At 33.5% G+C, this 22292-nt stretch overlaps 1 long non-coding RNA gene across 1 annotated transcript; it reads left to right on the top strand.

Annotated features, from left to right (window-relative positions):
• Positions 1-6942: 6942 nt before the first annotated feature.
• Positions 6943-17723, top strand: LOC107515278. Its single transcript, XR_001597978.2, has 3 exons — positions 6943-6992; positions 8296-8396; positions 17646-17723. It is a non-coding gene; the product is annotated as an uncharacterized LOC107515278 (long non-coding RNA).
• Positions 17724-22292: the final 4569 nt, after the last annotated feature.

The following is a 22292-nucleotide window of genomic DNA, read 5'->3' as shown; positions in this document are numbered from 1 at the left end:
AGAACTTATATAATATGCAAATTATATCTCAATAAAACTAGAAAAAAATTAAATCCTGTCAAATCAGAAACAAAGATTAAATGCTCTGCTATCAGTTTACATATAATTCATATATTGCTATTTTTGCACATATTTACATTCTTTACGAAAAATTTTATTTTGGAAAACAAATGTGAAAAAGAATAATGAGGGTCTCCTTATTGTATTACACATTAAAATATTTTATGTAATTTCAATAATTTTAAAATTACATAACTGGTACTAGAATAGAGGGAAATTAATATAATATACTAAAAGCCCAGAGACAACTCAGTATATATAAGAATCTAATATGTGACAGAGGTCCAATATCAAATGATTTAAAAAGCAAATGTTAGTAAATGAGTGAGCCAATCACTTGTGGAAAAAAGAAAAATCCTTACTTCATGCCATGTGGCAAAATTAATTATAAATATACTAAAATTTAAACATAAAAAAATTGAAACTGAAATACTAGAAAAAATATAATGGCAATATGATTTTGAGGTGAGAGGTAGTATTTTAAATCATAAATAATATATTTGTGAAAATTAGCCATACTTTCCAAAACAAAAACAAATTTAGTAAGAAGAATAGCATTGTTTTACATTTTTGCAACTCTCTTTTATGTCTGGCTTAATAGAAAACATCTGGATTCTCAAATCTGCTTCTGCATTCATCTGTGGTGATATCATATGTCATGTAGCTTCTAGAAAACTCCACTGTAAACTTGTGAAGGAATAAAAGTGAAAAAGGCAGATATATCTTAATATTATTATGAAAATAGTTTTGACCTGTTAGGCTCCTGGAAAGGGTCTTTGGGACACAGAGGTGACTCTGAATCATACTTCGAAAACCACTGTTCGAGGGTAGTGTTAATCTCTAAATTGATTATGTCTCTATGGAACAATTTCATTTGCATTGCTATGAAAAAAATTAATCTGCATTACCTGTAGACTCCTATAAGTTATCAGTTTTCTATCTCTATGGAGTTGCAAAATAGCCTAGGAAATCAAAGATGTATACTCTTAAAGAACTGGATAATCCCATACAATGTTCGAAAGGACATCTATAGCCCTATTATCTTTTCTGCCCATTTCTCAATCTATCATTTCCCCTGACCACCTGGCATCACTAGCTTCCACTATGTTAAACATACTAATATGCAAAATTCGCAAGTTGGGGAAATTTCTGAATGATAATAATATGAGAAGAAAAATTGGAACTCTTCCAATGTAGTCAATGAAGTTACTCCTTTTGACTTCCACACTGAGATTCTCACAAAATTTCTTCCTTCCATTCCCATTCCTTCTTTTTTTTTTTTTTTTCAGAATCACATTTTCCTAAAAAAATCTTTCTTCATTGTTCTGTTTCAATGGAAAATCTTACCAGTTTCCTCAGCCAGTAGAATTTTCTCTTTTTGGTTTATTTTATATCCAGCAACTTAAATGACACTTCTGATTTTGATCAAATGTTTATGAGAATCATTTGTTCAGGAAGGTGGAGTGCAGTCTCATTACATGATTAAAAGTAAATATGGTTGTTTAATTCAGATTCAGTATGTACTCTAGAGGAAAACATGGCTTCTTTTCACATTAGATTATCTAACAGGTAATGCTTGTCAAAGTGGGCACTAAGATTACAAAATCAAATCTTAAATCCAAAATTCATGCATGCATACAAAATCCATGTATACATACATGTAGTGTGTGTGTGCACATGTGCATATCATGTGTGAAAAAGGAAAGGCCATTTTTAAATTTTTTACCTTTACTTTGGCCTGTTTTTTTTAGAGCAGACTCCACCATTATTATTCTGAGGCATTTGACACTTTCATGCCCCAAATGAGTGCGATATCATCAAAAAAGACATCATACTAAGGACAAGTGGTTTAGCCTTAGTTTCCCTTCCTGAGAAGTAGTACCTCCAATTAAATTCCTTATGATTGCCCTTTCCAAAAGTATGTATTTAAAAAGAGAGAAAATATAAGTTGGAGATTTCCAATTTATATATGATACGTGCACAAAAATTTGCACCAACAATGTGGACATAAGTAAGATTGAGAAGCCCAAACGTTTGAAAATGCAACAACTTTGCACTGCCTTGTTTTATGTTTTTTTGTTGTTGTTGTTGTTAAGGTAGAGAGGACGAGTCAGTGCATAATCTCATTACCAATACTTCTAGAAAGTTATTAATCTAAGTCTGACTTTGATTCTATGTAGGACCTAATTCTTCCTTCATACTCTCGGTACAAAGCTAGAGTTGAACAGAGATCCAAGTATGATTCTAGAGACAGAAAATGAGCTAACTTAGACCTCAAGGAGCAGACTTTAGTGAGCTGTACCATAAAACACTTTCCTACTCTCCTTTCCCTCTCCTTCCCTTCCTTCTTCTTATTCCCGAATACAGAAGGAAATGACAGCAATATGATGCTTTTAGTCTAAATAAGAATTGACAAATTCTGACTCATGGACCAAATCTGATCTTCTGCCTGTCATTGTACAGCCCATGAGCTAAAAATGCTTTTAATATTTTTAAATGGTTGAGATTAACTTAAAAGAACAATATTTCATGACACATTAAAATCATGTGAAATTCAAATTTAAGTATTTATAACTAAAGTAATATTGGAATGCAACCATACTTACTTGTTTGTGTATTATCGTTTATGTATCATTGCTTTAGTGCTATACTGGCAATGTTAAGTATCTAAAACGGAGACCATATGTGGCACTCTCATCACTTCAACTTTTGCTCCGTGCACACAAGTCACAGTGATGCAATTATAACTCAACAGCATTTCAAATGTCATTATGTTGCTGTACCACAACATAATTTTTATAAATTACCAGTGTGTACCTATGATGTCAACACAAGGAAAGAAGAGAAAATTGGACTTTGAAAATTGTGCTTTTAAGGCACAGTAGAGTGTGAGTTGGATTCTTTTATTATTGAATTAGATACTAAAGGATGGTATTTATTATGTAGTGACACTACAGCTATGCTAAAAGAATACAATGCACATCAACATTACTAGACTAAGCATTCTATACAATATTTTCAACTCAAAGAAAAGCAATGACCAGAAAAACTAGAAAATTCAATGTGGAATATTTTATCACAATAGAATTTCTTTACAAAAATAAAAAGTGAAAATCAAGGTTCAACCAAAATGAATATCCAAATTGTCATTTGTTAGCCAAACAAGGAAAACCATTTACAAATAGTGAATTAGCTAGATTGTTCTTGTTTGCTGCCATGGAGGAAATGTAGCTAGAGAAAGTAAACATGTTTAAGTGTTTTAGCCTGAAAAGGCTTACAGCTTTTATAACTTTTAACTATAAGCCTTTTAGTGAGTATATTTGTCAAAGAGTTAAGGATATTAGGGAGAAACTTTAATAGTCAATTTAAAAATGAAAGAAATTGTTTTTTGTGGTTTCTCTTGGTTCTTGATGAATTAATAGAAATTACCAATACTGCTCAGGTGTTATTTATCTGAGGAATCAATGCCAAGTTTGACATGACTAAAGAATTAAGTCTAAGAACAGTCTGTGTAAGAAAATTACAGGATGGAATATTTTCCCTCCAAACTGAGAAAGCACTAATTCAGTACAATCTGCAGTGAAATCTGCTAAGATGTGTTACAACTAATAGTGGGAATAAATATGTGCAGAGAAGGAAATGGTTTAGTGATACAAATTTACTAAGCATGTAAAATTTTCTTGAACAAGAACTGACCTGTCAGATTTATTGAGTAGTAAATAGCTTGCGAAGTTATTTTTGCTGCAGCCTTGATAATGTTTCTTAATGAATTAAATCTAAAATTATAAGGTAATTCAGAGTTAATATGTGAAACTTACATTTCAGTAAAGTCATTTTGACAACTAATATTTTCTAGAATGACAAATAATTTAATGTGGTTCATATACATCATGGGCTGGCAAAAGCTAAAACAATAGTCAAGACTTCCATCCCCATACAAATTTAAAGCAAGTATATTTTCTAAGCTCAAACTACAGTTTCAGCAGCATTTCTAAATCATGATGCAAGTAGAAAGGAAATTTTATTATTTCAAAATTTGGTTAACTGTGAAATTGAGAAAATTTCACTTAAACTTCAACTGGAAGGGATTAATCTGTATTGATATGCTAACAGATGAATATCAAATGAAGACTCTGACAGAATTTAAATGTATTTTAAGTTTTAAATACATTAAAATCATATGCAAATTAATTAATAACAGTATTTAACAGTATTATCTCTGTGAAAAGACATTTTGAAAGACAAAATAAATAAAATTGTATTACAAAAGCATTAACAGATGAATATTTGTAATTGATTTTGATGATAGGAAACACTATCTTTGAATTTCAATTAAGCAAAATGTTATACTCTTCCCCCATAAAAGTGAATTCCATCTTTCTCATTTGTAGCCCTGTATTAGAAAATATTATTTTTTAGTTTTCAAAATCATTGAACTACTATAATGTTTAATAAAAATTATTATCGTTAATATTATTATATTTAAATTTCTTTAATTAAAATATGTATACAATTTGTTTTCTCTTTCATTATATAAGTAACTACATAATACTTTTTATTTTTTCTTTTTGGTACACATGGCTTAAAATATTTATTATCTGGACCTTTACAGAAAAGTTTGCTGACCTCTAATCTAAATGGAGTAAATTTGAATTCCAGTTTCACCAGCAGAATACAGAGGAAACTTATAGCAGAAAAAAGGTGCTAGAGCCCACAAAGTACTGGAGTTGGCATGGTCACTACCTTGAGGACAGTAGCGAAAAATGTTGGCTGCAAGAGTGATATCTAAGATTTTTTTCTCCCCCAAAAGAGCAGAGGCTATAATAAAGATTCATTCTCCTATTATCAGAATTAGCTGGGGATTTTTGCGACACTTTGGCCAAGAGACACTTGGGAAAGCTTGAACCAAAGTTAAGTTCTTAAAATTGAACGAATATAGAAATGTAATATTATTTTGATTCCCAAAGTTGTGAAAACCAGGTGCCGATTACACATACATGAAAAGAATTCCGAAGGGTGACCAACGGTATGTTAATAGGTTCTCTCTGGGTCACAGAATTATAGGTTATTTTACCTTTTTTCTTTTCTCCAATTTTTTTTTCAGTGGTTATTTGTTAATTTACTCTTTTACTTGTTTTTTCCCCCTGATCTCTCAACCGACTATATTTCATTTATTTTTTAATTCATAATTTAAAAAAATTACTCCATTTAAAAAAGCATTTTCTTACTTATGAATGTTCCAAAATCATCCTGGGAAAGAACAAATGTTTACTATTTATTTTCAGATTACTTATACAGAAAAAAGGTTTTAATTGAGAAGAAAGGAGGATCACTAGGCTAGCTATCTTGTTTTTTTCCGCAAACATTCTTTCGTTTTATTTCTTAAAAAAACCCACACAATATTTTAATTAATTAAAGGAATGTTCACTTAGAGACTAGGAAATAAGATTCTTAGATAACTGTGTATACCTGTATCATTAACAAACAGAAGGCGATATTATTTCTTAAAGAAATAAGAAATTGTTTTTTTCTTAAAAAATAAAGTATAATTAAGACAGTCTAAAGAAAAGCAATTAACAGCTTCTTGTCATGACATTTAAAAACAACTTTTTTTTCATAGAATGTAAAAAGTAACTTTATAAAATCGCTTTTGTGTCAATTCATAAAAATTGTATACTTTAAAAATCTAATCCATGTACATTACTAAGCTTGTTCACAGCTCTTAGAGTTATGAATTCCTCTTAGACTATGATTTTGTGACATACCAAATGCTTTTCACATGCTAAGACAATTATATGCACATAACTATGAGCCTGAGAAAGCATCAGCTTCTGAAAAAAATCAGTAATTCTAGATGCATAGCAAGCAGTGGGGCCTGTCATATTTCAGGAAACTGAGACATTATCATTTTTTTCTTCCAATAACTTTCTGTTAATTTCCACAAATTTATAAATATATAGAGAAACTGTATGTTTGCTTTAAATAAATGTTTGTGTTTATTTACTCTGTTGACATAAAGAACTCTTAGAAAATTGGATGATTTCAGTGTTAAGAGATAACATTGACCAATGTGGGTATCATTCAAGCACACTGTAGGTACCTAATAAATTACATGTATAAAATCACAAGTTTACTTCTTCTTAAACTAAGGTCAATTCTTCATGTCTTCTTATTAGCTTCCAATATTTCTAAAGAAAATCAGAATGGGGCTTTTAATATAGTTTTCACTTCATTTCCCAACATTTTTGAAAAAAGGCTTAGACTTTGAATGCACCAGTATGAAAAGATTATGTCTTATCTGAACATAATGATACCAGGAAAATAATCACTTTCCACTTAATATCTGTTTGCAAGTTTATAATAAAAAAGATGATATTTACCATTTCTAAGTTCTTCAAAGACATGGAGGATAAAGAAAGACTTTTATAATAATCTCTTTAGAACAGATTTTCTTGTGAAGGAAGCACAGAACCACTAGTGGTTTGTTCACTTGGTTTTTTGTTTGTTTGTTTTGTCAGCATACCTCTGGAGGTACATTAGGATTAAGTCTGCTCATCGCCAATTGTTAGTTGACAAAGGTGGGCTTTGAACTCATGAGTTCAAAATGGAGTTTGTTTATGTATAAAAAATGAAAAAAAAAACAAAATTAAGTCAAAGCTAGTCTTCATCACTTGTCTGGCCATCACGTGCCTTCCGTGGAAAACTGTCTATTTTACATATAAAGTATTTGCTTCAGTATACTTTATTTAAGAAATCCATAATATGTATTGAAAATAGTTTGTATTCTTTCATTTTCTTAGTTTCATAGCTTTTAAAAAGTAATTTCTTTATTACATTTTATGTCATTATCCTACTAATTACACCTTTCCTTTCTCTTATCAGATGTGAAAATAAAATCACATAATAGTCACAGAAAGAAGGCTTTCCTGAGGGTGAGAATTATATACTAAATTTCATTTGCTTATTAAATATTTTGTTATGCTTCATAAAATGCATAAGGACATTTAGCTTATCAAATTATTTATTTTAAGGGTAGCTTCTGGAATACAGAGTTTAGCCACTTATTCTAAAGAGTAAAAGGAAAGTTACATACCTTCAGCAGCTTTAATTTCCATTTTAAAGTCATTACTCTTAAAGAACTTTACAGTCAAATTTGACATAGTGAAAGAAGCCTCCCCAGGTAGCATGAAAGACAAAATGGTAAAAGAAGTGAATGGGGAGGACTAAGGATAGTTAAGCCCCAAACAGAGGAACCCCTTTTGTAGGGCATATTTTGTTCAGTGGACTTAAGGAGAAGGGGAGTACAAAGTTGATAACCTGGATCCCAGGTAGCAGATATTTGCTTGGCAAAACTTCTATCAGAACGAGAATTGGTAAAATCTTCCCTTTTATTTCTCTCTCAATCCAATCATTTATTAAATCCTAGTGGTCCTGCCTTGAAATTTTCTCTTAGACACATTGAATAAATATATACATGCATTAATTAATACATGGATAAATGAATGAATAAATGAATGAATGAATGAATGGATGAATTAAAGCTCTTAAATTTTCTTTTACTCAGCTGAAAGTCAGAAGAAACATCAGGTGAGATGTTACATCCTGATTTCTGGAAAATTTGTCCAAACATAACAATGTGCCAGTCGGTGGGTAGGCCCAAAAATCAGCACGCAGGTTTGGAAAAGGGAGATAGTTTGAATCATGCTCAGTTTCAAGGCCTCCATTTTAAAGAACAGGAAAATATTTAGGAAAATTAGGACAAAAGAGAATGTTGAAACTTGCAACCTTATTTTTAAATACAGTTTATCCCTGGCATACAAATTGTGTCTTGCTGCTGACGCAACTTTATTTTAAGTGATGCTCACTGGTGGGCTGAACTTTCTGAAAAACTTCACAAGCTACAATGATTATCTACATAGGCCTGTATGTGGCCACTAATGAATAGAGCAGCAGGAGGATGAAGATGGAAAAGGCAGGAGACACAAGGCAAAAAACCCAACCAAATTCATCTAATTTTAGCCACTCTTCTCACTTTTACAGCATTTTAGTTATATATTTTTAATTAATATGCCGTTATTATAATATTTTATAATATATTAAGCTCCTATGAAATTTATGATGGCACAGAAAAGTCATTTTTTTTTTGACGTGCAACCAATATGTTGACCATTTGACCACACCAAAACTGCCAAGTGGCTGTCTTTTCTTAAAGCTCTTAAATTTTCTTCTACTCAGCTGAAAGCAAGAAGAAACAGAATCTTCTGAAAACTTCACAGCACATCCATAAGAGTTAGAAACTCAAGGGATTTGGATAACTCAGACATATGCCCAAAGAGGTGGGTGCTTGTCAAATTTAAATCCTTTTTTTAGTTTTCTGTTCTGTTTTTATGGTATTAGTTACAGAAAACTGTTTAACTGTCAGAAAGGGACTGGATATCTTTCTTATTCTATCAGTTGAAAATTAGAAACATTTTTGAAGGACAAGAATGCAGGAATATTTTCTCTAACAGTATCTATTTTATATAGAAACTATCCCGAAGAAAGATAAAGCAAGTTTTGTTGGGGGGAAGGGAATATGGGATACTTAGTATGACATGCATGATAATGTTCTTTCTGGTTTATTTCACAATGCTGTGCTTTGCTATAACAATGTTTACCTTGATTTGAGGTTTCTCATCTTCTTTCTGGCTTGGCTTTAGCTTTTAAAATAAAAATAAAAGTAAATAAATGCAGAGAACAATTTTACAAGTGAGCATCTTGTAATAAATAACTAGTCTCATAAAGTTTTATCTTTTTTGATTTGTTGCAATTTGAAGTGTAATAAAAACAAAAGGCAAAGTTTAATATCACGTTTCTTAATTGAAATACAGTAAGTTGCTATCTACCTTCATTCATGGAACATATACATTTTAAAATTTTAGTACACTAAGATTTAAACATTTTCAGTACTTTCAGTGTCCACTAGGATTCCCCTTACAAGTTTTTCAGAGGAACAGAGACTGCACGTTGGAAACTTGGCACATCTAATGTTACCAAATTAGATAATGTGTGACAGGATGTCTAATTTTTTCAACAAATACCATTTCAACAAATACCAGATTTGAAGGCAATCCCTCTGAAATCTGTAGTACAATATCTGATAGATTATACATAAAATTTTAATTTAAAAAACATGTAACATTTTAGCTTTAAATACATTTTATAGGCTAAGATTTAAACATACTTCATGTACTTACTATCAAGTTATGGAAAACAGCACGCTGAGTTTTAATTTTTCCAAATAAATGCATATTTTGTATACACTAACAAGAACATATTCTTTTTCCTTGAAATGTATTATGTTTTTAAATCAAAGACTATATATATATATATATATATATATATATATATATATATATATATACTCTGCTCCTTACAGTGGGGAAAAAATTTATAGTCACTTTTATGTGGTCAATATTAGGGTAATAACACTAGAAATCTCTGAACATGTCAAGCTCATATTTAGTAGTTTTTTGAAAGATCTGTGAAGTATCGACTTTACAAACGTTTTTGCAGACTGATTTTTTAATTAAAAAAGTTTTGCTTGTATACTAGGATGTTGAATAGTACATGAAACTTGTTAGGTCTTTCGAAACTAGCAGTTTCTTCTCTTAAAAAACAATATGCCACTTGAGGCCATTCCTTTCAACTGAGTCATTAACTCAAGCATAGAGCATAGCATTTAAATGCTAGTTGAGACATAGCCCTCACAGTGTCATGATCAGTTTCATGATGCAGTCTTATGTTTTGGACACTCCTAATTTAATAAAACTTATATCATGTTTAATTATCACAGTCTGGGAGCTCCTTATGTGCAAATACTTTGTCTAATTCATCCTATATCTCCCCAAGGATCTCCTTCCCCCAGGGGAGGGGGGGGGGGAGGCTAATTCGATGTTTATTGAGTTGAATTCATCCAAGGTGAGCATTCTCCTCTCCTTATAGTTTCACTTTGTGACTTCTATCCTGTTAGCTGTGTGGTGTGTCTCAGCATTATACCACCGCTCGCTGATTTTTGCACTACTTAACAGGAGCAGGACAGTGCTGCAATTGCCTACTTGATTCGGGGCCTGAAGTGAATAAACAATAATATTTTAGAAAGCTCTAGGAAGGGGTAGGAGGCAGAAAGAATGTGCTGTGAGGGATTTTTTGCCTACTTGGGGGATTTGGTACAGTGGAAGAAAAAACAGGTTTAGTAATCAAGCAGACTTGTTTTCAAATTCTTGTTATTTCCTGGAAGTGATAACTTTTCACTGAGCTTTGGTTTATCATCTGTAAAATGGGAAGAATGAGGTTCACCCTTTGGGACGCTGAGAAGATAAAATGTCACAAGTAAAACATTCAGGTTAATTCCAAGCACACACATGATAGTTATTAAAATTTGAACCAGAAAGATTATATGGTGCTACAAAATAAGACATTTCTTTTTAGGTCACATTCCTAGCTAGAAATGACTAACTCTGTTAAAAGAGGTTTAAAACATCTCCTTTTACTTCACTGATATGTGAACAGGGCTGACCTTATCCAGAAAATTCAACTGCCAAAGAGAAAAAAAGCTGAAAGCTCCACTATCATATACAGCAACTCCCTGCCCCTTCCACGGTTGGTGAGCTATGTCGGAGGCTGTATTTCCGATAAACGTGTTAGAAGCAAGCAACATCATTCAATAAAGTCCTTATAAATATCTCTGATAAAAGACAGAGTTATACATTGGCTTATAAAATAAGATCCAACCATAAAAGCAGTGTACTAAAAATAAAATGATACAGGATCAACAAAAATGCAAAATAGATGGACAGGCAAAAATTCAGGTGTTAAATACAAAAGTAAAGGAAATTTCAAAGTGTAATTAATTGTGAAAATCATCCACCTTCCAGGAAGTGGAAGTTAATCTTAGTCTCCACCCTTCCTTCCAGCTTAAATGTGTATTACTTTTAATGATTTACTTCCAGATAATAGAATGTGGAGAGGTGGAAGGTAGGGGAGTGACTTTACAATAGAGAAAGCTGGCAAAAACTACTTTGGCCAGATGATGAAGGTTCACATCACTAAGTGATAACTCATGTTGATAGCACATACCCCTGATGTAATGTAATGAAGAAACGTACTTCACCTCTGTGATAGTCTTCCCTAAAACCCACAACTCCAGTCTAACCATGATAAAAACATCAGACAAACCCAAGTGAAGGGACATTCTGCAAAATACCTAATCAGTGTTTTTCTTTATTATGAAAAACAAAGAAAGACTGAGAAACTATCACAGACTAGAAACAATTAAGGAAGCGCAACAACTAAACATGTCTTATGTTGAATAAGATCCTGGAAGAGAAAAAAGAACATTAGTGAAAAAACTTGTGAAATCTGAAAAAAGTCTGAGGTTAAGTTGGTAGTAATGTACCAATTTTTGCTTCTTAGTGCGACAGATGTATCATGGTAATATACGATGTTAAAAATAGGGGAAACTGGGTGAGGGGTATTATCTTTATAACTTCTCTATAAATCTAAAACTATTCTAAAATAAAAAAAGATAATTTCAAATGAGGGAAAGCATTTATCCATAAGGAGTTTTTTCCATATGTTGAAAAATATGCAATCCATAATAAAGTTGTAACGGTCATGACAAACATGGGCATATAGGATCAAATTACAAGAATCCAAAACTTATAAACACAAGTAGGGAAAAATACAACTTATAGTGGAAGAATTTAAGACCTTTTCTCAGACTTTGATCTCAAATAGGCAAATTTTAAAAATTAAGATAATTATAATAAAATATTCAATACAGTTGAATTAGGGTATCATATCTATATTAAATTTTGCACAAAATTAATTATATATGAGGACATAAAGAAAATTATATATTTCCAAAAGTTGAGAGTAAGCTGGGAGCTCAGCTGGGGCTGACAGTAAGAGCACTTATGTATTGACCTTACCAGTTGTCTAAGGTTTCTCATAACATGGAAGCTGCAGTGTAGTTGGATTTCTTAGACGATGGCACAGTGCTCCAAAGAGAATCTTCAAGCAAACAAGGTCAGAGCTTCATCTCCTTTCTGCCACCTACCATTGGTGATAAGTAAATCATAAACTCATCCAACTTCAAGGGGAAGAAGCAGATACACCTCATAACGGAACAAGTATCAAATAATATATGGCCCTAAATTATTTACAACCTTCCCACATGGAAAACACATTTATTCTTTTCCAAGACCATTAACAGTCCTTTTCTCATAGTGGCACCAAGTTTCGTCTCAAAGTCTAAATCCCCTAAATCATGTCTAGATGCAGATGAGGCTCCTCAATTGTACTTCCTTGCATACAGCTTTTTGAATAGTTTCTCTTAATTAAAGATATATGAAGTAATGACACAAGTTATATACCTCCTGTATGAGTCAGTGTTCTTCAGAGAAACAGAACCAGTAGGATGCACATATATGTCATAGATATGTATGTATATGTTTAAGAGTTCCAAAGGACTCTTAATTTTGCACTGTCCTTATTTCTTTTAGTTTACTCTGATACAATGTATTTTCTGGGCTTTATGAAGTTTTTTCTTATTAATTTACTGTCCATCCTGTTAGATAAAAGCCATATTAACATATATCTTCAGATAGTCCCTCTCTAGCTCAGTCTCCCTGGGCTGGAAATATAAATCTGTGAGTCATCAATGGTATTGATAGTAATTGAAGTCATGTGTGCGGATGGAACCACTTAGAATAACAGAATAAATAGAAATTAGAAGAGTGCTTATGACTAAACCTATGCTGTCAAAATAAACTAACAAATTTAAAAGGCAAAGACAAACTAGGTCATTTGCATTTACAATGAATACATAAAATGTTCTAATAAGTAACATTGTTAATACAGAAGAAAAATTATCAAAGGAATAGATAGATGATAGATGATTGATAGATGATAGATAGATAGATAGATAGATAGATAGATAGATAGATAATCTCTGGACAATAAAATACAAATGTCCCATAACATGCTATCAATGACCTGTAAACAAAAGAGAAAAAAAAAACTACTTGAAAAAAATCCAATCAAATTGAAAAAGACTTTTGAAGTATCAAACTCAAAGTCAGGAAGTATGAGTTTTGACACCCACATATACTACTGTATTTTATTACAAGAAGGCAATGTTTGGGCAACATATAGTGTAAGAATTTAGAAAGTTTATTTACTTAGTAATTCCATTTCTAGAGAATAAATCTGGAGAAGTAGCTAAATATTTATGCATGTGGATGTTCACTGAAGTTATTTTTTTGCAAGAATGATAGTTGAAACATCTTTTTTAATAAAAGAAAATCAAGAATGATCAACATTTCCAACAATAGCCAAATGGTTAAGTAAATTATGAGACACACATAAGATTAAGAATTTAAAAACTAATAAACTTATGCTTTAATGAAATAGAAAAATGATCACAATTTGATGCTAAGTGAAGAAAGTGAGACATAAAACGATGTAAAACATGATTTCAATTTAGTTTAAAATATGCACATATTAAAATTCAGAAGGAAATATATCAAAATGTCAACATCATTTATCTCTGTGATGCAATTATGGATGATTTTTATTTTCTCTTTTATTCTATCTAGTTTTCTTCTTCATTTTCCCACAGTAAAAATGAACTTTTTTTAATAAACAGAAAACAATAAAAATAATAAAAATGAGCTTAAAAGATGTAGTACTTAAAGGCTTTTCTTTGAGCAATTGCACAACAAAGACTAAATGCTTGGTAGTAAAGGCCCTAAGGAAAAGTGGACATCCCAGCACAGATGGCAGAATAAAATTGCAATGTGGGGAACACAGAAAAAGACGCAGACTGAATCAAAACAGAGACAATTCCCTTAGGTGGATGGTTTTCTAAAAATTTGGCACAGTTCCTTACTCATACTCGATCTTGCCCAGAAGCATTAAAAGAAAAACAAACAGTTGCTCTGGATGAAGACAGAGACAGGACCTGGAACACTGCTGCCTGCCACTCTTGATCCCCGCTCTCTGCTTCCCCCATCCTAGGGGGCCCTGCAGTAGGCAGCAGAAGCATGAAATCTAAAAAACATAGTTTGAAAATTGAGATCATCTTATGTTAAAGCTTATCATCAATGACTCTTTAATAAAGATGAACTAAAAATGATCCCAATCTGCCATATAATTCTCATGATAGACTACACATTACAATGTAAGGAAATGTATACCATTCTCATGAGAGTGTAGGTTAATTCACTATACTCTAATTCTTTACAAATCCATTGGCCCTATCTATTAAAAGCTTCATTAAAAACATCATTCTAAGTATTAACATCTATAAATAATTGGCATGGAAGGATTCTACCTAATTTTTGGAATTATCTAGAATCAGAGCAGAGGAAAAAAACCAAATGTGACTGCCTCTAAAAAGGGCTGTGGCACTGAGATGCTGGGTCAGATTTGGTTTGATCACTCTTGGCAATGTTTAATGTAAAAAGGAAAAGAATCCTCCTTTGCGCCTGGAGCACACTGCGGCTTGGCCTGGGACATGTAATGATAGCTACAACAAGGAGAGCTTCAGCCCAGCTATGCTGTATCAAAACTGGGCTGAACCTACCACCACCTGTAACTGTGGTAAGCAGGACCCAAAGACCGCTGAAGCATTTGGACAGATCCTATTTATTGAATTCACTTAAAACTTCTCAGAGGTTTCAACAGGTTGCCTTTTCTCACTAGAGTGCCAGTGGCTTCAGTGAAGGTGAGTGGGGACATCTCTTCTGACTGTAAACTATAGCACAAAAACACATTCTAGAACTATATGCCCAATGTGTAAACATCAGCCACATATAGCTTTAAGCTCTCAAAATGTGGCTAATTTGAAATGACACATACTATAAGTGTAAAATACACACCAGATTTCAAAGATTAATTCCAAAAATAGAATGTAAAATATCTTATCAATAACTTTTCGTATTGATTATATGTTGAAATAATACATTTTTGGTATTTTAAGCTAAAATATGTTACTAAAACTATTTTTGCCTGTTTTTCTTATCTTTTTAAAAGTGATTAATAAAAACTTTAAAATTACTTATGTGGTTCATATTTATGGCTGGCATTACATTTCCACTGGACAATACTGTTACAGAACAAATGAAATTGGAACTAAAATTGTTAGTCCCTCTGGTCTTATTTGGAATTTTTTTGTGAGGAGAGAATTCCTTGTTTTATGGGTAAAGAGAGAAAAAACAGCTCTGTTTCTTTGAGTCCTCGATGTATCAGTTGGGGTTTGACTTTCTTTGTGGAAGCAGGAAATACCAGTTACATTCCATAATAAAAGAGGAAAATGTGGACTAACCCAAAAATGCATCCAGAATGAGCCTTCTGTTGGCTTGTGCAATGATTAGGAACTGTATTGAATCCTTTGGTTGACCTGATTCTGTTTTGTTGTCAACATAAAAAGTGGAAAATTGTCTATATAGATTTTTACAAAAGAATGTGGGTAATGACCATCAAAATGAGTTTAGGAATGTTCTATGTAATGAGAGCTGGTTTTAACTTTGACTCAGAGATATGACCTCTTATATTTAGGTCTAAACCTTTATGCAGAATACTTTTTTTCTGATACTGAATATTAATTCTCTGAAGCCCATGAAGTCTAACATTACAGTAAGTTATATATTTCTCCAAGAGCATCTTCATTCATCTTTTAAATATATTTTGAGAGTCTGAGTAACATAATAGTAGATTATACATTACATAGTAGAGTTTACATTACACAGTTTCATACTTTCAAGGGCCTTAGTATTTCATTTGTTTATTCAACAGAAATTTATTGAGCACTTAGTATGTGCCAGGCACTCTTCCAGCCAGTAGCTATGCAATGAGAATAAAAAATAGAATAAGATCACCGACCCCCTAGAAATTTCAGCCCAGTGTAGAAGGAAGACATTTATCAAATAATCACATGTGAGAGTTCTGAGGAACAAGAAGCAAGGAGAATTTAAAGCTCAAGTAGAAGGATGAGTTGTAGATAGAAGGAAGAACTGTTCTTTCAAATATTACAGGAAGAGTGATGCCCTGAATCCAAATAGCTACAAACCAAAGTATGTGACATAAAATATACGAGGAAAGCAAATGTAGCTGGGATGCTTAATATATCCCAGTTACATTACCTAGACGTGATAATCACTCACTATGTAAGCATGGCCAATTACTCAAAGCAATATTTAATTTCAGAGAATAGTGAGGGTTTAGGAATAAACTCATTCATTAAGACTGAATTGTAGGTTGATGCGGGGAAGTTTCAGCCAAAAATAATAGGAGATATTTAGCAGTATAGTCAGCTTTGTCATAATCATCTTGGAAATCTGTAATGTACAAAGACTGAGCTTCCATTCTGGCATAGACTCTTCAACAGAATACCATTGCAAAAACTTGAAATGAAAGTTAAGAAATAGGTCTGATGACTGAGTATATGTGGGAATGAGATGTGGAAGGGGAGAAATGATGAAATTTAAGATAAAAATCCAGCCACAAAAGCTTTGCTATCAGTAATAATCAGAAACAACTTTGACTTAGAGATCATTGTGGAAGACTGGTGACCAGTACAAGCCATGATGTGGATTAAATTAGTTGTGTTATCAATGCTACAGCACCATAACCAAGGTCAGTTTTCCAGAGAACAGTGCTTACTACCAAGTTCCCGAGCCTGAAAGAGGAGTTAGGGACAGAGAGTCCCTAGTTTTTTATGCTTTAAATCAGTAGTGTCTAAAGCGATTTTGATACACTTTAATAAATATTGATTTTGATTCAAATTATTTCTTAGAGATTTTTGTATGTGTAATTGGGTGAAGGCCTGGGTTAGAAATATATGTGTTAGAGGAGACTCTTCCTGGTAATTCTGAGTTGTACTCAACCTTAGAAAAGCACATCCACTCTAGGAACTGAGGAAGAGGATGATTAGTGATTGTACCACCATAACAACTGGGGAAGGCAATAACAGACTGAAGAGATATACATCGTGAGCATGAACAAGTTTGTAAGGAGATGGTACTTTAAATAGTCTTTGGAAGAGAATCACTGTTTGAAAAATTAGAGGTGACAAGAATGGTTAATGCCATGTATAATAAATATGTAGAAATTTAAATATGTATGACATTTGTAATATCTAATATATGAATATATTTATAATATAAAATATATAACAGTTTATACTTTTAATATATAAATCAAGGCTAAAAATATATTCCATTTATTCTCTAAATATATATTGCCTAAACCTTATATATCTTGCTTACCAATTTTTAAATTTTAGTAAAAATCATTTATCAAGTAATTTTAATTATTTTAAAATCATTAGTGTACTTTTTGGCTGACAGAGCTATCACTTGCTAAATAATATTCTTTTCTTAGCGGAGATTTTCCATATAAAATTCTTCCTAAGACTTCCTATTAAAATGAAGGTCATTAAGTGACTGGGGATGCTATTAGCAACCTGAGAGTTAGGATTCATCCTGTTGTTTCATCTCAACTTCGGCTTTCCTTATCTCTCTCCACCCACTGACCAATAGCAAAAGACATTGGCCCATTGTCATGAGCATCATGACAGAAGCATGAAAGCCAGAGGAAGAAGGGAAGAGTAGGAGGGGAAAGGTATGTTAATTATGTTTCTACTATTTGTAAACGATGCTTCAACTTCTGCCCTACATGCATATGCCAGACACACCTTGTTCCAGGCAACCTGGTAATATGGCTGAGTCACCTTGCCTTGGCCTCCCACCTTCCCCTCCCTCTCAGGAGGAATCCTCTCCCAGGGGCACTCTTTTCAACTACAAACCAACCAACAGAGTTTATACTCCCAACCACCTCCCTCATTAGGCTCTCAAACTCTGAGCCACTCCGTACCTGCACTAGTTACCACAGGGCCAGCCAGATGTGATAGGCCCTATGCTCGAAGCTCACTGAAATTATTCATACTAGCTAATTCTAAAGCTGCTTACCTTGCCTCATCTGTCCCTTCCCATGGAAACCATCATAAAGGCTCTTACCCATAGTTCTCTTTTCCTCTGCCTCATCGCTGACGCTGGTGCTTCCTTGTGTGTCCCCTTCTTGGTGTGACAGGTATTCTCTCTCTTGGGATCTGTGCTATAATAAACTACCTTTTCATTAGCAATTGTCTTCTGATCTGTTGTTCTTAAATAAATAACAGTAAAACCTATTAAAAGAAAAGCAAGGCAAAAGAGAGGACAAGGAGAGTGCTTATTGACCAATTCTAGTTACCTGCGTTAGGAAAATGCATGTTTTGTGTGCGTTTTCCCACCAAGAAGGGTGAGAAGGTTGCTTCCCCTCAAAATGTAGTCAAGAAACAATTGGTTTTTGTCTGAAGACAATGAACTGAAGCCCAGTTAATAAACAGAACAAGTGCAGATGGCAAAAGAAGAGGTTAGTATAAACAAATGGCTATTGCTACCAGGCTCAGCAAGTACCAGTGCCTGGAAGTGTTGCAGAAACATTTAGGAGTGGGAATGGGGAGGGGTAGGATAAACTGAGGTTTCTCCATTGAGAGAACTGGCCACTGGCAGTGGAAAGGGATCTAAGAGGAGGTATTCACTATCACATCTTATGTACACATTTTTTTGACCTTTCAAGGGATCCAGGAAGATCTCCACCTCAGGAACCTCCTTACATTGTGCAGGGATGGTCAGTACCTCCAGTGGAGTTTTCCAATAAAGTAGTTTCTTAGTCATAAGTACCTAAGTGATTACTACCATAACCTGAAAGTTAAGCCTCCCTTGTGCTGTCTGTGCCCCAAGCTTCTCCCAAACTTTTCAACTGTTACCAAGTTTCTCCCCAACGTGGCTGTGTGGGTCTCCCTTTTCCAATCCAAGAAAACTTGAATGCCTCCCTAAAATTCTTTAACACCCGAAACAAATAACAGGATGTCTTCAGCAGACTTCCTAATTCTGTGCTCTAGTTCCCAAACCAAAACAAACAAAGAAACAAAAACAAAATAAAACAAAAAACACAACAACTTGGCATCACAACAGTGTATGATTTCTGAGGGGGAGGGAGGGGGCTGGGGAAACACATGTGCTGGAATTTATTAATTAATTTCAGTGCTTATCACATTTACAATGATACCATTTCCCAAATGGTAGAAAAATATTTCAATATTTAATAAGTAGTGTGGCTACATTCATGTGCGCCCTCTGAATATAAGTCTGGTTTATTCTATTTAAGAGAAATAAACTCAGTACTCCAAAGAAGAAAAAAATTTTATAAACCCAACCAAAGAAATTTTAAATTAAGGATTTATGCACACACACAGATATTGACATACAGGCAAATTGTGTCTACATATGTGCGCGCGAGCGCGCACACACACACACACACACACACACACACACACACCTAAACTGACACTATTTTAAATGCATCCAGTATTTCTAAATACAAGAATCTCTTTCTATTCACAGATTTGCAGTTTAGCAGTACCAGTGGTCAGCGGTGGAGGCTCTCCACGCCAACAGAAATACTCTCACTTGCAGCATGAAAAGTGCTTTGTTATTGTGTTCTTGTGCTACTGTTCCATTCAGCATGTTGCAGAATACCACAGTTATTCTCCCCTCTATTATAAATTTTAAAGAAGCAAATAATGTTTCAGAAAATTGGTAGAATTGAGAGAAATGAAGAGGAGAATTTTAAATACTCTGTACATTATATTCCTATGGAGTCTCTTATTTATGGAGAAGTCAAGTCATATCTTCCAAAATAATAAGGGTCTCTATGACTGTTAATGCACTTTGAGATCTTCTACCTACAATTAAGGGCAGTCCCACAATTTCTTGGGAGCCTCTAGATCATTCTAGAAAAGGCTCCAGAGTGCACAAGTATCAGGGCCTACAGCAAGGTAGAAGACATCTGTTCCTTGCTCTGCTGCCACCATTTATTTGGTAACAATACCAAAATATGCCTTTGAGGAACCTTTCTACTCTCACTCTCACGAATTTAGCTGTGGTCAACCTTGTACCCTAGATCTGAAAATGAGTCCATGACTCTAAGCCAAATGAATAATATTTAATCTCAAAACATTAACTGGAATATTTATAACATAGACTCTTCTAAAACTGCCAAGCTGCTTACTAAGTGGAAGAAGGTATTCACCAATGATACATCTGATAAAGGGTTACTATTGAAAATCTATAAAGAACTCACACAACTTAACACCAAAAAACTAACAAACCAATTTAAAAAATGGGCAGAAGACCTGAATAGATATTTCTTCAGAGGACACACATATAGTCAATAGACATGAGAAAAGATGCTCGACATCACTAATCAGCAGAGAAATGAAATTAAAGCCACAAAGAGATATCACCTCACACTTGTCAGAAGGGCCATCATCAATAAATCAACAAACAAGTGTTGGCAAGGATGTGGAGAAAAGGGAACCACTGTGCACTGTTGGTGGAATTGCAAGTTGATGCAGCCACTATGGAAAATAGTATAGAGATTCTTTAAAATATTCAAAATAGAACTTTCTTTTGACCCAGAAATTTCACCGAGGTATTTAAAAATATATATGCACCCCGATGTTCATTGCAGCATTATTTACAATAGCCAACTCATGGAAGCGACCTAAGTGCCCATCAATAGATGATTGGATAAATGTGTGGTATATGTATACAATGGAATATTACTTGGCCATAAAAAAGGATGAATTCTTACCATTTGTGACAACATAAATGGACCTGGAAGTTAATAAGTCAAACAGAGAAAGACAAATACCATATGATCTCACTTATATGTGGAATCTAAAGAAGAAAATAAACAAAAAACAAAACAAAAACAGACTCATAGATGCAGGGAACAAACTGATGGTTGCCAGAAGGGAGGGAATTGGAGGGTTGGGTGAAAAGAGTGAAAGAATTAAGAAATGCAAACTAGTAGTTAACAAATAGTCATGGAGATATAAAGCATAGGGAATATAGTCAATAATATGGTAATAACTATGTATGTTGCCAGATGGGTATTAGACTAGTGGGGGGATCACTTCATAGATTATATAAATGTCTAACCACTATGCTGTACACCTGAAGCTAATACAAAATAATATTAACTGTCAATTGTAATTGCAAAATTTTAAAAAGGAGACAAAAAGGTGAAGGGAAATAAGAGTTTTAAATTTTCAGGTATAAAAGAAATAAGTCATGGGGATGTAATGTACAGCATAGGGAATATCGTCAATAATATTACGATAGCACTGTACGGTGTCAGATGGTTGCTGGACTCATCATGGTGATCACTTCTTTAGGTGTATAAATGTTGAATAACTATGGTGTACACCTGAAACTAATTCAATATTGTATGTTAGCTATATTTTAATAAAATCTTTAAAAAATAAATATAAATAAAATTGTCAAGCTGGTAAAATATACGTCTGAAGCTGTGGGTGAACACCTTAGCCATATCTTTGAAAAGCTTCAGAATGAAGCCAGCAATAGGAAAAAAAGCGGAGTCAAAGACAGTGAAGTAGACATAGAGATATGTCTCTTAGGTTTCTCTTCAAGGGAGAACTGTTTGCCCAGCTATGGATGGGGAGTGTGGTCAGCAGATGGCCTCGAGCTGTCACCTTCTTCAAAACCTGTTTCAGCTACAGAGAGCTGCCTTACCTGAGGTCATGCCCTTCCACATAAGTGGAATCCCACATTAGTAACTGAGCAAGGTCAGATATAAAACCTGGTCATTTTGGACCATCTTGGGAAAGACCTAGTATCAAAAATTAAGTATCAATACTTAATACAGAGCTTCCCACTGGGTTGCTTGAGATTTTGCAAGGCCTGCATCTTTGTTTTACTTTCCCCTGTTATTCTCTTTATAAATAAACAGTTTGTACTCTGAGCTCCATCTCAGCATCTGATTCTGCAAAACTCTACCTGTGATATTTATAAAACAAACAAACAAACAAACAAATACACAAAAAACAGATGATGGATAAATTATTTTAAAAACCAACTAGCTGAAATAAATTCTTCCTCTGGACTTCCAGCAGATTGAGCCAATAAAGTCTCTAGAAATGGAAAAGTTCTTGACAAAAATAGGTTCCATAAATCAGTGGTCCCCAACCTTTTTGGCACCAGAGACTGGTGCTCCTATGAGAATCTAAAGTCTGATGATCTGAAGTGGGGTCGCGGTGGTGATGCTAGCGCTGGGGAGCG

The sequence above is a fragment of the Rousettus aegyptiacus genome, unplaced genomic scaffold, assembly GCF_014176215.1.
Source record: "Rousettus aegyptiacus isolate mRouAeg1 unplaced genomic scaffold, mRouAeg1.p scaffold_m13_p_1, whole genome shotgun sequence".
NCBI classification, from domain to species: Eukaryota; Metazoa; Chordata; class Mammalia; order Chiroptera; family Pteropodidae; genus Rousettus; species Rousettus aegyptiacus.
This window is presented reverse-complemented; position numbering and strand designations above follow the sequence as displayed.